The sequence below is a fragment of the Palaemon carinicauda genome, chromosome 16 (assembly GCF_036898095.1).
Source record: "Palaemon carinicauda isolate YSFRI2023 chromosome 16, ASM3689809v2, whole genome shotgun sequence".
Taxonomy (NCBI): Eukaryota; Metazoa; Arthropoda; class Malacostraca; order Decapoda; family Palaemonidae; genus Palaemon; species Palaemon carinicauda.
Genome location: NC_090740.1, coordinates 87,709,545 through 87,727,044, shown reverse-complemented (window position 1 = coordinate 87,727,044; position 17,500 = coordinate 87,709,545). Strand labels below are relative to the sequence as shown.

Sequence of the window (17,500 nt, the reverse complement as noted above, 5' to 3'; positions counted from 1 at the left end):
TTAATACAATACCCTTTCTCGGTATCACACAGAGAGAGAGAGAGAGAGAGAGAGAGAGAGAGAGAGAGAGAGAGAGAGAGAGAGAGAGAGAGATTGTATATGACTGTAGTAAGTTACTGCTTGAATGTTCATAGTGCTAAAATGCCGAAGAATATCTTCTACAATAGGCTACTTAGACTCCGCTTCCTATGTCATGTGTTGGGAATACAGAAACAGACATATACTATGGCAATCATAAATATTTCTTCTCCTTTGAATTTTCAGCCAAACTTTCAGCCTATAACCACGGGAAAAACATGTCTTTTTTTTTTTCTAAAAACTTAGAGGGCTTCATGTTTTAGCTATTTATCGCTTCTATGTGGTGTTTTTTTTTCTCCGTTTTGGACTTGTAGCATCCTGCTTTATAAATTAGAATCATAGATTGGCTAATGATGATTCATAGAAGAAAAACGAATACAATACATGAAAGTGATATAAAAGATAAAAAGTATAGATATATTACAGATTAATAACATCAGTATAATTTTCGAAAACATCTAGGTACGCTATGAAGGATTTAGGAGAGATCAGGTCTCTTTATCTAACTTCTCTCTATCTAGATTTTTTTTAACTACTGTATATTTATATAGTTTTAGAATTGTTTTACTTCCTGTATACTACGGCTACAGAGTTATTGGGACATTTGACTTGCCAGACAGTACTACATTGGATCCCTATATGTATTTACGGCTAATTCTTAGTTTAACTATACATACATCGCATAGTCTGACCCATTCTTTCCACATTCTCCTTTGTCCCCATACATCACATATCATTGACATTACAAAACAGTTTTTCGTTGCTCAAAGGTTAAATAACCCCTGTAATTGTTCAGTGACTATTTTCCACCTGATAAAAGTAGAAGAAATTCCTCTGCTACGGTAAGCAGCTCTTCAAGAAGGACACTCCTACATCAATCTACTATACTCTAAATTGTGGTAGTGCTCCAGCCTTTGTGCCTTGTCTTAAAGTCTGGGATTAGAGGTCTCTTTCTTGAGGGTATACTTGGGCGCACTATCCTATCTTCTTTCCTTTTCCATTGTAATTTGGAAGTTTTTAATTGTACACACACACACACACACACACACACACACACACACACATATATATATATATATATATATATATATATATATATATATATATATATATATATATATATATATATATATATATATATATATATATGATATTACAGTACTTAGAATATTTAATCTTAATTATTCCTTTTTCTCTAGCAGTTTATCCATTTCCCTATTTCTTTTCTCACCGGGCTATTTTTTTTTCTGTTGGAGGCCTTGGGCTTATAGGTTGCAGCTTTTCTTACTAGAGTTGTAACCTAGTTACTATTACTACTACTACTACTACTACTACTACTACTACTACTACTACTACTACTACTACTACTAATAATAATAATAATAATAATAATAATAATAATAATATCGATATTTTTAAGGGTTCTAACATAAATTAATTTCATTCCTTGTCATTGAATGGTTTTCGTTACTGCTGAAGTTCTGAGAGAATTAAAACCTTTCTCATACTCTATGAATTTTACTTTGTCATATTCTGTTTTTTTTTTTTTTCTATTTTCTATTAGCGGGATAATTACTTGGATACGGCCATTTATAGAACACCCAATTCTAAATCCTACCTGCGTTCTTAGTTGATTGAAGTCTAGCTGTTTTTTTTTATTCTTCTATATTTTTTTTAAGCAAGCTGGTGATGGTCTTAACGAAAAGGTTAGCCTGACATGAGTTAGCGTATTCAAATGACATTAAAAGCTTATTTATAAACATTTGAGGCTTAAAATGACATAACAAACTTTAATACCATGAAACATGCATCAGATAGCTTTAACACATGTTTTATCATCAGCGGTGGAGAGAGAGAGAGAGAGAGAGAGAGAGAGAGAGAGAGAGAGAGAGAGAGAGAGAGAGAGAGAGAGAGAGAGTAAACGCAAATTTATGAGAGTGACAGAGGACATGGCCGGGGATATACAGTAAACAATAACTGTCCTGATGATGAAGGTGTGATTGACCTAGGAGGTTGGGACATAAAGGAAATAAGAGATGAAACCAAAAAAAGAGGAATGGAAAAAGTGCAAGCAGGTGCTGTGCTCTTTCAATACTGGGTTTGGTTGCCAGAAAATTTTGATAAGTAATGGTCTCGAGTTTATAAATAAGGTGGTGAAATCGGTCACGTACTTAATGAAAATTAAACACATATCAGTGACCACATATAAGCCTTCAGCTGATGGCTTGGTAGAATCTCATAATAGAAAAACTGCGAATTTTACGCTACTTAGTTACTGATGACCACCGTCATTGCCATACCATGCTTTCTACAGCTGAGTTAACTTAGAACATTGCATATAACGCCTTGCTCAAGAATCTTGTGCTGTCGTCAACGGTCCTGATTAATTCGCAACAGCTGCCCTATTATTCAATTAAACTATACTCTGTCTATTTTATAAATCTCACAAGGGGAGTAATGGGCACCACTGAAAAGTTTTTGGAAATAGTTAATGAAAAACAGCTCAAAGTATGATATACAGTTCAAAAATATCTTTACCGGTGGGGCAAAGTTATTTTTGGGAGATTACTTGTATTTGAAACGATTAAAAGCCAGATAGCCCAAACTAGACCCAGTGTATTTGGGTCTTTACTAAGTAAAGATGTTATTTATACCACTGTAGTTATACAAACCATTATTAGTGGAGCAGTGTCAGAACATCATCAGACACATACATTTAGTTCATGAAGAGGTAGTTTTCAAAGAGGCAATCAGAGTCTACACCCTTACCCCTCCAAAGGTGACATTCCCAGAGTTGATGAGTCGGAATTTATTTGTTGTTGCTGTTATTGTTGTTATTGTTGTTTGAACATACATTATTTTTTTTGCTTTAACATGTCCATAATTAGCTAATGATAATAACGCTTTCTTATGTAGGTGCTTAATGTAATGGAGTATTTTTTTTTTTATTGCGTCAGGCAATATGTGTGACCTACTGCTGGGTCAACCTTAAAAAAAAAAAAAAAAAGGTTGAATTGGTCGGTTTCCTTTTTTTTTTTCATATATGCCATATTGCATATCAGTCTATTGTATGACATGCCTTATTATAGATCTGAGTGTCCTCCATATATCATAGACTGGATTTGACAAGTATGTATCTCCTCTGGGAGTGAAGAGCATAGGTGGAGTAGTGTCTCAAGCCTTGGATAGAAAACATGTACTGTATATGTATATGTGCTCTATACCATTTGATCACACCTTTTTATGAGTACTCTGACTGTCATAGATAGCTCTGCAAGATTATTGAACTCTGTAATAGGTGACGTGTCTTAAGTCGGATATGTGACGTGCCTTCAGTCATATGGTAAGAATAGATTTCCATCAGAGTGAAGATTTCCACGAATTTTAGTAGTTCCAGCATATAAAGAGAGGAACATTGCATTACCTGCTCAAAAGAGTGGCAGCACCACTAAAATGGCCCCCAAGAACAATATGGTACTCGTTTGAAGAGTATCACGCTGCGCAAAGAGTTTTCATGAACCTTTTGTAATAAGGTAATAAGAACATAAGTTCCGATGTTTCATTATCCGTCGACATGGGATATAGATACACACATACATACACACACACACACACAGACACACACACATATATATATATATATATATATATATATATATATATATATATATATATATATATATATATATATATATATATATATATATATATATATATATATATATATATATATATATATATATATATATATATATTTGGGCTCAAGCCATGTCGTCGTGATGGAAGTTCCTTAAAGTAGCTTCCTAAGGGATATATGTACTACAGTGATATTCCCAGAGAATTTTACCTTAGGTATCCAGAATTCTAACTCCTGGCGCAAATGTCCTTAAAATTTCTCCAAAGGATATCGCATAATATCAGCGGACGCATTCTTGACAGGCCTCCATAGCAATCTGCACCCCAAACAGCGTTTTGGCTTCGAGGAGGATGTGGCAAAAGGGAGCCGTCCAAAGGCTCTCCCCGCTCTCGTAATACTATTGGGATTACAACAGCGCCATTCCCACGACGGCGGACATTCCTTTTTTTGTAGCGATCTCGCTCTGTGATATTTCCTGGTGATTTAACTTTTCGATCGTTTTACAGGATTATTATTATGCTTTCTCCATCATCTTCCGCTCCTGAAAGTTGAGTATCGGGTCTTTACTATGAGTACATTTAAGCACCTGTTTCACAATGAAATTAGAGTATTTTATTGTGTTTAAGAGCTAGGCCAGTTACTGGAGGCGCCATGGCGCCGTCGTTCGTTAGGCATATGTTATTTAGATAGCAGAACGACTTCCTGTTTTTAATAGCTTTATTTAATTATTTTAATTATTTAGCTATTTAGGCAATTACTCTTGTAAAGTTTTGATAATGTGCATAATTTTTTTTTCCATTTTCTCTGTCGATCGTATAGTTAGAGTTTCGGTGATTTAGGTAACCGAGATCTCGTATAGCCTAGGTAACCTTACCTAGACGTTTTACTATACGTTCGACTTTCCCCAGTTACCCTTGTGTTTTGTTTTCATTTAGTAGAGACTGATACCTCCTATAATGTTATGAAACATTACACGTCTCTTCAGAGACTTGAGGGTAATCTCTTTCCCTCTGAGTGTAGCCTCAGGCTACAACCCTAATAGCCGTGCCTTGAATTTTATTCAGACATGGCTAACTTAGGTTTGTCCTGCCTCTTCCCTTAACCGTTGGTTGTGGTATACCATCAGGTTTTGGGATTTAGTCAGAATCTCAGAGTATTTAGTCTTATGTCGGCGACCTGCCGGCAGGGCGAATGGGTTGTAGGATACCATCATTCCCCTGCCGGCTAGGTGGCCGGCATTGGAGGTTAGCCCTCATTAGCCGCACTTGAAGTTATGGTAGGATACCATCTTCTCCTTGCGACTAAAAGACTAGTCCTATGCCACAGTACTCTGGGCTGTAGAGTACTTTTCTTTAGCCTAGGATACGTGGCACTGGAACTCTGTTTCTTCTTTGGTAGGAGGAGGCGGCAGTGCCGCCATCCCCTTAACTGTGTCGGTAATCTCTGGGTTGGAGAACTGAGTCTCTCCTGTTCCCTAGGATTCTGCCGATACCGAAACAAAGTTTCTTTTACAGGTGGTAGGATTGACAATTTTTGCCAGTTCCTTTCACACTCATTACAGGACCCTGTTCCCTACCCTACTGTCCTCTTTTGATGGCTTAGCCATTGTCTTTCTTTAGGCTGGCATCTTGCAACCTTCCTTTGCTGGTAGGTTGCCAGAGCCAGCCAGACTCCCTCTCGAGCCATGTCTTTGGCTGATGGCAGAGCATACTGCCGCCAACCACATCATCTGTCGGCAACTGCCGGCCCAGCCGGCAGCCAAGATGGCTGCCGGCGACCATGATGGCCGTGAGAGGGAAGTCCCTTCTGTTCCCAAGGTTCTTCTGTCCTCCCTTGGACTGCTGCTACAGGTCCTGTTGCCGGGGTACTGTCGGCAAGGCCATCACAGATAGTGCTGACTAAGTTGGCAGCACGCCGACTCTACTGGTACTGCTGGACTTGCCGGCCGGCAGTGTGTCGGCGGTACCTTGTCAGCAATAGTATTGTAGCTGCATGGAAGCCTGAATGGTACATTCTCCCCTTCTATTAGAACATTCTCTCTGGAAAAAGGCAGTCAAATTAGACTTTTACATCCTTAATTTAATTTAACAGTAAGGAGTAGTCTTTTTTCCATGCTATCTCTCTCTCTCTAGCTAGCATGCCGGGTATGCCGGCAAGACTTAGCTATGCCGGCTACATGCCGGCTGAACTACTGTATATTTTATACAGGTAGCCAGTATATCTGCATTATAGAATATACTGCAGATAGAAAACTACTATATAGTTTATACTAGTAGTTATATCCAATATATTTTGGATATCCAACACAAGCATTTGCTGAGCCCAATCCTATATTGCATTAATATGATTTCTTCAATATCCTGATTAGAAATCAGTATTAGGATTACCCTACAATATTAAACATTTCAAGGCAGGAGTAATACACTCCTAACCCTTACAGGGTGCAGCCTTTTTCCTTGAGTCTCCCTGATCAGGAAAATCTATATTTTAATATAGTAGGAAGACTACAGCAAATAGGCTGAGTGGGATATACAAATATATGTCTTTATTTTCCTAGTCCAGCTGGCTTCATGCTAGATGGACCATACTGTCATATGCTACTATGAAGGCAGCATAATGACTAGACTACAATACATGATGTACAGTAGCCAGTCATTGCAATATAGACTTACTGCAATTAGAAAACTACAGTACCATGATACAGTAGTATTTTCTGACATACCTTGGGTACCCTTGTACGAGCATTCTGCTGGTACCGTTCATATATTGAATGAATAAGTTTTCTTCAATATTCTGATCGAGAATCAGTCATCCTGACCCCATATTATTAACATTATTTTGGGACAGTGATTTGATACTTCTCTACCCTTAGGGGTAAGAGTCCTTTTACTTGGAGTTACTCTATAGAGAAATCTCCATGTAGTTAATACTGAGGGGAGGCAACAGCATTTGCTCACAGGGGTACACAAGTATGTATCTCCTACTATCCCTTTATAGCTTACTATCCTAAGCTACTCTATTGTAAAGGACATTTGCATGTTGATTGTCAAGTATATAATCCATTGTATACTCATTTGGTTTTCCTTTCTTTACAGTAAGAAAATCAGATACCTTGTGCTGCAGTCCTCTGCAAGGCCAAGAGTAAGTATTTTTACGGTCATAATACTTGCAGGTTTCATGCCCCCTGCAATATTATTTCCGGATCCCTACATTATTGGAACCCACAGGTTTGCAATATATGTCGGATATTAATGTCCGAAGGTTTTGAAAATCCCAATTCTACGGAGATTAGGGATACAGCTCAATATAAATTACGCAACTGGGTGAGAGGCTTTCAAAAGATCTCTCCGGGACATTTCCTACCTAATGATAGGATGCGTAAGATACTATTTCCGGAAGCAAGTGAGGAAACAGTAGTGCCTCAGGAGCCAACTACATCCCCTGACGGCCAGAAAACCTTTTGGATTAGGGCAAGAAGTGCCCCAGGGTTGAAGAGGAAAATGGTGTGTCGGAATTTCCTCTGCCTATGCCGGCTATAGAGCCATCGATGTCGACATCTTCGTCTTCTACCCCTCTATTGGATAATGTGGTAAAATTGTGTATCCAGCTGAAGAATCAAATAGAGAGCTTTTGTAAACAAAACGATAAGCAGGAAGTAAAACGCAAGATAGAGCCTCGTATAGCTTCTCTTGTCGCTTCCCAGGGGTCATTCAAACGACCCTTGAATCAAGACCTACCAACATGCTCCATATCCAATCCCTGGAGGTTTGCGGAGCAGATGCCGATTTCAAATGGCAATCTCTACATCTCAGAGAAAATAGATGCTGTTCCTTTGGACAAAATTCAATTTTGGCCAAGCTTTGATGCTTTCCCTAATTGTTGGGTTCGACTGAAGTACGAGCCAAAGTCAAGAAAAGGAGCGGAACCAAAGGAGGTCTTGATTCTCGACCATGATAAGGCACAGACTATCCTTTCAGGTAGTCTGAGAAAGGTTGGTTATTCAGAATCGAAGGTATTATCACTGAATAACAGACACCCTTCCTTTCTTGCTCATACTTCACTCTCATTCCCCTTCATGGGAAAGGCATTTACTTCTGTTGCCAAAGCGGTAGAGGCGGGTAAGCAATGTCCCACACTCGATGAGTGCAAGCCTTTAACACCAGCTTTTCCCGGACAGGAAAAGGATTGGAAGGAAGTCCATTTGACATTTTCAGTAGGAAAATTAGACAAGGACTTCGCAAGTTGACAATTCAAGGTATGTGTCCCTAAATTGTCTGAGTTGCTCTTGTGTAATTAACATGAGTCAAAGGAGAGACTTGCGACATCCCTTTCTCTACAAAACTACATAGAGTTGTGTTCAACCTACGAAAGTACCCCAGACATGTTCATGGTAATAGCCAAAATGCATATGGCTATCTTGGTGAAGGACCTTTACGCCTTATGAAGGCCAGGAAACCATGTAGAGAGTTTGTGTTCACTGACGCAACAGTGAAACACGAAACAAGGAAGTTTAATATCTTCCAACATCTGGGGTAAAGACCTCTTTCCACACGAGGTCATTAAGGAAGTAATAAAGAACGCCACCATGGAGAACATAAGTCTTCTCTAAAAAGGGGCATTCCTTCAAAGAGAAAATCTTCTGTGGTTGTGGTTCTCCAACCTAAAAAGAAGATAAAAAACGCTGGAAATATCCGGGCTGCTCAACAACATCCCACTATTCCAGTGACCATGGTGCTACAGGCAAATGGTCATAAGTCTAAGCCTACTGACTACTCGAAGCATAAAGACACTTTAGCTAGGAGGAACTTTCCCTCAGGATCGCAGGACCTTCGATCCTTCGTTCCAAAGCCTATTCAAGATGAGCCATTGATGGGAAACAAAAATGTCCCTACCATCATTTCCTTACCTTCTCCTACAGTTCAAAACCCTCCTGGAGAAGTATACCTGTGAGCTATAGAGCATACAGGTGGTAAGAAAACTATAGCTCATCGAGTTCCAGGGAAGGCTGTTTTGTGTTCACGAGAAGGACTCAAGATATCAATGAGTCATTTTGAACTTGTCGCCACTCAACAAGTTCATAAAAAACCGCAAGTTCTGAATGTTAATCCTTCTGAACATATGGACCTTGTTCCAATTAGGGGTGCTCGTAGTCTTGTCAGACCTGAAAGGTGTCCTTCGGAACCTTCCAGTCAACCACCCCCCTTCCTCCTATCTAGAATTCATGTTACAGAGAGTAACATTCATTCTAAGAAAGATACGTGTCGGACTCACAGTCCTAAGTATCTTCAAAGGATTGACGAACTTAGTCACGTCAAAGTCAAGCCTAGAAATAATTCAGGTATTAATATACCTGATCAAGAGGCTGGAGTGGGCAGCACCCGAAGTGTCCAGACAATGTGCATTCAAAGAGATGACCCGGTTCCTGGGACATCACGGATGCAAGATAGGCTTCTAGAAATCTCGACTTTCTCCAGCTCAGGGGTTTCGATGTTTAAAAAACCATCGAAGCCTTCAGTCACATCAACTCTCCTCTCCTTTGGAAATATAAAAGGAGCTCGCGAGGTCTGTCAAAAGATTCAGGTATTCAGTCAGAATACCAAAACGCCAACTGGAAAAAGCGCTGAACTTTCCCCAGTTCGCTATAGTGACAGACCTGGTGCTAAGGGCACACCGGAAAGATGCGTTAAGAGCTTGGAGAAAACACGCATCAAACGCTTGAAGAGATAGAAAAAGACTGAGATCGGTCCCTCTTTAATCACTTCTCTAACAGAAATTAGAGCGCGAAAGTCCCAAGACTCTGCTGGTCCTTTCATGGGTGGGGAAGCCCCCTCCACACAGATCAGGCTCCCTACGACTGATATGGGACACCGAAGTGAAAATTTGACGTCACATTCGAACGTCTCATTCAGTCTTGGTGAAGTTACCCATCCCTCTCTTAAAGGGACGGCACCTACCAGCAGTTCATTTACAACTGATCTACGATGTGACGGTGGATACTTTATTTCGATACAAACCGATAGAATTGGAATGGTCCATGGTGGCAGACATATTCCCTCCCAGATGAGAACAAGTCCCGGAACTGCAATTCGACCTCTTCATCACGAGCGTCTTCAAGAAACTACCTCGCTATATAGCCCCATACGAGGATCCTCTAGTGGGGCTGATAGACTAGATGAGGCTAGTCCTAGCTCTGACCCTAGGTATATTTCCGAAGATTCTGAAATTAACTGCCTTCGTTTTATCGCAGAGAACCCAAACCCTTCATTTCATGATTTTCTCGCTCTAGCAGTTAGAAAAAGGTTTGGGATCTCAAAAGGCAATATAGAATTCTTAGAAGAATACAAGGCCAAGTCAACTAGAGGACAATATGAGTCTTCCTGGAAAAAGTGGGTTGCGTTTGTCAAAGCAAAAGGACTGAAAGAAATTTCAATAAACTTCTGTCTGTCCATCTTTGTCCACCTTCATAGCAAAGGTCTGGCAGCCAATACGATAAATACGTGCAAGTCAGCCTTGACTAGGCCTCTCCTATATGCCTTTCAAGTGGATCTGGTGAATGAAATCTTTAATAAGGTTCCAAAGGCATGTGCTTGGCTTAAGCCCACAGTACCACCAAGGCCCATCTCTTGGTGTTTGGACAAGGTCTTACATTATGCCTCATCTGTGAACAATGAAGATTGTTCTCTTAAAGATGTAATCCAAAAGGTTATTTTTCTGTTCGCTATCACCTCCGGGGCTAGAGTTAGTGAAATAGTGGGCCTATCCAGAGATGAGGGTCAAATTCAGTTCACGGAAGTGGGAGAACTGAATCTATTTCCTGATCCATCCTTTCTCGCTAAAAACGAGCTACCCACTAAGAGGTGGGGTCCCTGGAGAATCTGCCCTCTAAAGGAAGATGTCTCTCTATGTCCTGTAGAGTGTCTAAAGGTCTTTCTTCGTAGAACTTCACACTTCAGGGGAGGACAGCTCTTTAAAGGAGAAACTTCTGGATCAAATTTATCCCTAAAACAACTAAGGGCGAAGCTCACCTACTTTATTCGTAGAGCGGATCCGGACAGTACTCCAGCAGGTCATGATCCGAGAAAGATTGCTTCATCACTGAACTTCTTTCAGTATATGGACTTTGAGCGCCTTCGTTCATACACTGGATGGAAATCATCCAGAGTGTTTTACAAACACTATGCAAAACAAGTGCATGAACTAAAACACTTTTTAGTGGCGGCAGGTAGTGTATTAAAACCTGCCCCCTAATTACTGTAGTAAACAGTTTTTGGTTTGGGACCTCACAAGTCCTCGAACATGTAACGGATGAGAATCATCCAGAGTGTTCTACATACACTGTGCTAGACAAATCCATGTTCTGAAGCAATATGTGGTGACGCCAGGTAGAATATTTAACCTGCCGTCTAATTCTACGATGAACAGCTAATTGACTGGGACTGTTAATTAAAGGGAGAAGAGGTCACCCTTCTTAGGTGTGACTTCTTTTAATTAAGTGTTACCATGATAACACTGGTTCTCTTCAAAATCCCAGGTGTGGAATTATACAGATAGCACTAGTACCGGTGTACGAAGTACACAGTGCAGATAGAAGTAACCAGTACAGGAATTATTAAGAGAATTTGTTTTATAATTTTCTTCAGTCTGAGAGTGGCACTCATCATTTCTTCCTTCAAGAAGGAAATATAGTCTCTGTACTTGTTACAGGTATAATCCCATTGTCATACTACATTCGTTTAACTGAACATCTTTTAGTCATTTATTAGTAATAAATGTCTATTAGAATGTAGTGCGTCCACCTTCGCCAGACAATTGTATGTATACATGCCAGAGTTCTTCAACTTACCAAAGTAAGTATCCCTCATATATTTGTATGCATCAAATAATAGATATAAGAGACACTGATGTTATTTTAGCAAATATACAACTATGAGACTATTTGTATATTCAGTGTGTACTTATGTTTGGTCATACTATGTATGTTAACCTCAAGATCCCTTTTCTACTGTTTAGAATGACTCTTCCCTATAGGAGGCAGGAAGCACTAACATTGGTTATGATTAGTGATGGTGACGAATAAAGGTAACGTCCCTTGTCTCATGTGGTCCCCATGACCATAGAAAAGGTTGCTATAAGGTTAAGGCACTGATTAAATATCCAGAGATACACCAATGCTCTGGTATGCTTCCATAACGACGACATGGCTTGAGCCCAAAAAACGGATTTTGAGCGAAGCGAAAAATCTATTTTTGGGTTATATGGCCATGTCGTCCTGATGGACCCACCCATCTCTTCTAAAAGAAAAGATCTTCACAGTATCCCTCCCGTGGTACTGTATCTGTAACACCACGCTCAATGCTACAAGGAATGTCCGCCGTCGTGGGATTGGCGCTGTTGTATTCCCAATAGTATTACGAGAGCGGGGAGAGCCTTTGGACGGCTCCCTTTTGCCACATCCTCCTCGAAGCCAAAGCGCTGTTTGGGGTGCAGATTGCTATGGAGGCGTGTCAAGAATGCGTCCGCTGATATTATGAGATATCCTTTGGAGAAATTTTAAAGATATTCGCGCCAGGAGTTAGAATTCTGGATACCTAAGGTAAAATTCTCTGGGACTATCACCTTAGTACATATATCCCTTAGGAAACTACTTCAAGGAACTTCAATCAGGATGACATGGCCATCTTACCCAAAAATAGATTTTTCGCTACGCTCAAAATCCGTTATATATATATACATATATATATATATATATATATATATATATATATATATATATATATATATATATATATATATATATGTATATATATATATATATATATATATATATATATATATATATATATATATATATATATATATATATCTATATATATACATATATATATATATATATATATATATATATATATATATATATATATATATATACATATATATATATATATATATATATATATATATATATATATATATATATATATATATATGTGTGTGTGTGTGTGTGTGTACACATACATATATATATATATATATATATATATATATATATATATATATATATATATATATAGATTATATATATACATATATATATATATATATATATATATATATATATATATATATATACATATATATAAATATATATATATGTATATATATATATATATATATATATATTTATATATATATATATATATATATATATATATATATATATATATATATATATATATATATTATATATATATATATATATAATATATATATATATATATATATATATATATATATATATATATCCATATATACATATATATATATATATATATATATATATATATATATATATATATATATATATATATATATATATATATATATATATATATATACATACATACATATATATGTGTGTGTGTACACAAACATACACACACACACACACACACACACACACACATATATATATATATATATATATATATATATATATATATATATATATATATATGTGTGTGTGTGTGTGTGTGTGTGTGTGTGTGTACACATACATACACACACACACACACACATATATATATATATATATATGTATACTTTTATATACATACACATACAAGTTCTATAGATTGAGGAGGTCTTCTCAACCCCGACCAAAAATATGACTCTTCTGCGCAGGTACAGACTGTGACGTAGGCAGGAACTATAGGTGCGGCCAAGGTCTATAGACTATTTCCACCCAAGCATACCAAAGGTCGATCACCTCTTGACCGGGCAGTTGTTTACAAGTAAACGTGGTGTACACTTCCGCCCTGTCTGATTAAAGTTGTTTCAAATATAACAAAATGCCCAGTAATTGTGCAGTTTTCTGATGCTTCTTATGTAGAGGAAAAAGTAAGCATCTCACTTTTCATAAATTCCCTAAGGTTTAAAGGTCGCTCATGAATGGCCGAGGCAAGGGACACTGACATTGCCCTAGCAATCAGGACAATGCCCTAGAGACTGACCATATATTATATGATCAGCCCCCAAGCCTCCTCTCCACCCAAGCAAGGACCAGGGAGGGCCAGGCAGTGGCTGCTGATGACTCAGCAGATAGACCTATAGGTTCCCCTAAACTCCCCATCCTTAGCTCACAAGGATGGTAAGGTTGCAGACACAAATGGCACTAACGAGTCTGAGCGGGACTCGAACCCCCGACTGGCAAACACCAGGCAGAGACGTTACCAATCAGGCCACAACAACCTCTTAGGACAACATTACAAGGAAAACGTGGATTCAGCTGTGCAAAGGAGAAGATCTTATTAATGTGGAAAACGCTCAGATATGTAGTAAACACTTTGAAGCTGATGCATTTGAAAGTAATTTGGTGTATGAATTGCTGAATCAACCAGTGCCTCGATCTCTCATCAGAATAAAGAAAGAATCTATACCGACTATGCATTTACCTACAACTGGACATTCACATGCATCACAAGGTAAGAAACCAGTATTGTGTGTTGTTGGTTAAACATTAAGATATATGTAAAAGACGCTGTAATAAACTTACATAGATTATAATTATTGTATATCCTCTTTATTATTCATCAGTAATCTGGAAATCGCGGAATCAGTTGTTTTCCTTATATATAGTTAATTTTTTTTTTCGCTGCGAAAAAGTATCATTCATAAATGTTAGTTCAGATTTTTACATATTCAATAATGTCAGAAAATTCTAATCGTATTGTTCTCTATACAAGTCCGCTTTTTTAATAATTAAATTTTAATTTTAATCAGATACGTCCAGGATGGTAAGAGCCGAAAAAAAAGAGGACAAAAACGACTTGTAGATGAAATCCTTAGTCAAGATCACGACGGAATAGGGAAGATTTTTGTACAAAAAGTCAAATTGGTGCAAACGATTGAAGATTTGCAACGTATAATTGAGCCACTGGAGAAGGAGAGAGATGATATCAAACGGAAGTGGGAAGAATATGAGGTAAAGCGGAAATGTGAAAAAGAGCAGTGGGAAGTTAAAGAAAGCTGTTTTGCTACTGAAAGGGCTAAATGGGAAAATGAAAAAGCTAAATGGTTGGATAATAAGGTCAAGTAGGAAAAAGAAAAGGAAAACTGGGAAAAAGAGAAAACAGCGATGTACGTTAAGTTTAATTAGATGTATGCTTCAGCAACTGCTGTGGCAAAAGCTAATTTAAAGAAATACTTTTCACCCAAACAAGTAGCATGTCTTCTCACTGGAAGTAATATTAATACTTGGGAAGACGATGATATCAGCAAAGCCTTAACATTACGCAGTTTGAGTTCGAAAGCTTATAAGTTTTTAAGAGAAGAGTTGAAATTACATTTTCCTTCTTTATCAACTTTATATCGCTGGTCAAGTAAGATAGCTGTAGAACCTGGCATTTTGGAATCGGTAATCCACTTATTAAAAATAAAATCGGAGTCAATGCTGGAACACGAGCGTCTGTGTGTAGTTTCATTTGACGAGTGCAGTGTTGCTCAAATTTGGAGTTACGATAAAGGCGCGGACACTTTGTATGATCCTAAATCCAAAGTACAATGCGCAATGATCAGAGGACTTACAACTTCCTGGAAACAAATTATTTATTATAATTTCGACACTAACATGAAAAAAGATCTCCTTTTTAAATTGATTATTCGGGTAGAGAAAGCTGGGTTTCCTGTAGTAGCCATGGTTAGTGACTTAGGATCAACAAATATCAGATTGTGGAATTCCTTAGGCATTGATATAGACAATTCTGCATTTGTTAACCCGGCAGATGATAACAGAGAAATACATGTGTTTGCCGATGCACCGCACCTAATAAAACTCATTAGGAATAATTTTCTTGATCATGGATTTGTATTCTCGGGAGAGAGGTTTGCGCTTTGTGGTTCAGTCAGGGAGTTAATGAAAAACAAAAGTGATCTACGGACAGCACATAAACTCTTTGAAAAGCACATCAATGTTATGGGTATGCAACGCATGAATGTTAAACTAGCGGTGCAATTCCTGTCCGAAACAACATATAAATGCCTTCAGTGCTTCGGTAACAAAGGTCTGCTTGAAGATAAGCATTGGGAAACCACAACTCAGTTCACATATCTTGTAGATATCTGGTTCGATTTATTGAATTCTCGAGTACCTTGTGATAGGAAGCCATCGAGAAATGCCTATGGGAGGAATCTGGACATACAAAATAAAACGTTGCAATATATGATTCGGGAGTGTAAGGAAATGAAAGTAATTAAAAGCAATAGGGTCTATCCTTTCCAAAACTGCTTAATTATATCGTGCAATTCTCTAATGAAGCTGCCGAAAATGATCAAAGTTAAATTTGATACGTCATATATTCTCACTTATAGGCTAAATCAAGATGGTCTTGAACACTATTTTGGCTGCATAAGACAGATGGGTACATGCCATCAACACCCATCGCCCGTCACTTTTAAGTACCGAGTCAGAGCCCACATTCTAGGAAAAGACAGCAAACGGTTAGGATCAAACTGCAACGTTGAAAGTTGCAATAGTGATATGATGACGTCAGGCTCATTTTCCAGTTTTCCTGGTAAACAAAGCGCATCCTTTGTAGATGAAGAAACTTCTATTAAAAAGAGCTGAGTCTATCGGCAATGCTGTTTTGTTTGCCAGTGGAATTTGTTAATGATTTGCAAAATGATGAATATGTAGAATTTGACACTGAAAAAGAAGCATTAGGGAAAGCGATGGAAGATGGAGGCTTACAATACGTAGGTGGTTATATAGCTCGTAAGTTTCCTGAATATGAATTCCTTGGAACTGCAGGGACGAAGGGAGATAGCACGTGGATTAGTGCAATAAGTGCGAGAGATGGAAAACTAATGCAACCAAGCGAAGAATTTTTGGTGCATTTAAAAACGATGGAGAAAATGTTTCTTTGTCATCATGGGGAAAAGTATCTAAAACCAGGAAAAGGAGCGACGGATAAATTGACTGATTTAATTAGCGAGTGTTTTAAAAGCAATGATATCCCATTACCATACGAAGTGATTAAATTTTTTGTTAGATGTCATACATTTTTTAAAAATCGTGTTTTAAATAGGAATATTAGTTCATCAAGAAAAGCGCAGAATGAAATAAAAAAGCTCGCAACGTGATATAGAACATAACTGAAATATATATTGTGTATATATCATTATTTATTTTATGAATTTAAACTGTCTGTTGTTCGACAAATTTCAGTTATTTACATCATCAAATATTTGTTTGGTTGTTTGAGCGTAATAGACCTTGTACACACACACACACACACACACACATATATATATATATATATATATATATATATATATATATATATATATATATGTATATATATATATATATATATATATATATATATATATATATATATATATATATATATATATATATATATATATATATATATATATTTATATATGTATATATATATATATATATATATATATATATATATATATATATATATATATATATATATATATATATATATATATATATATATATATATATATATATATATATATATATATATATATGCATATGATACACGAAGATTTTCATAAATCTTTCGTAATAAGGTATTAGAAGCGTAAGTTCTAATGTTTCATTATCAGTGAACATGGGATATAGATATATATATATATATATATATATATATATATATATATATATATATATATATATATATATATATATATGCGTAAAAATCACAGGAAAACGTGATGCTCAGATGCAGAAGAACCACAGGGAAAATTAAAATA

General features: G+C 37.1%; 1 pseudogene; it reads left to right on the top strand.

The window, feature by feature from the left end:
* LOC137655409 (uncharacterized) overlaps positions 1-17,500 on the top strand; it is a 59,823-nt pseudogene that overhangs the window by 32,663 nt on the left and 9,660 nt on the right.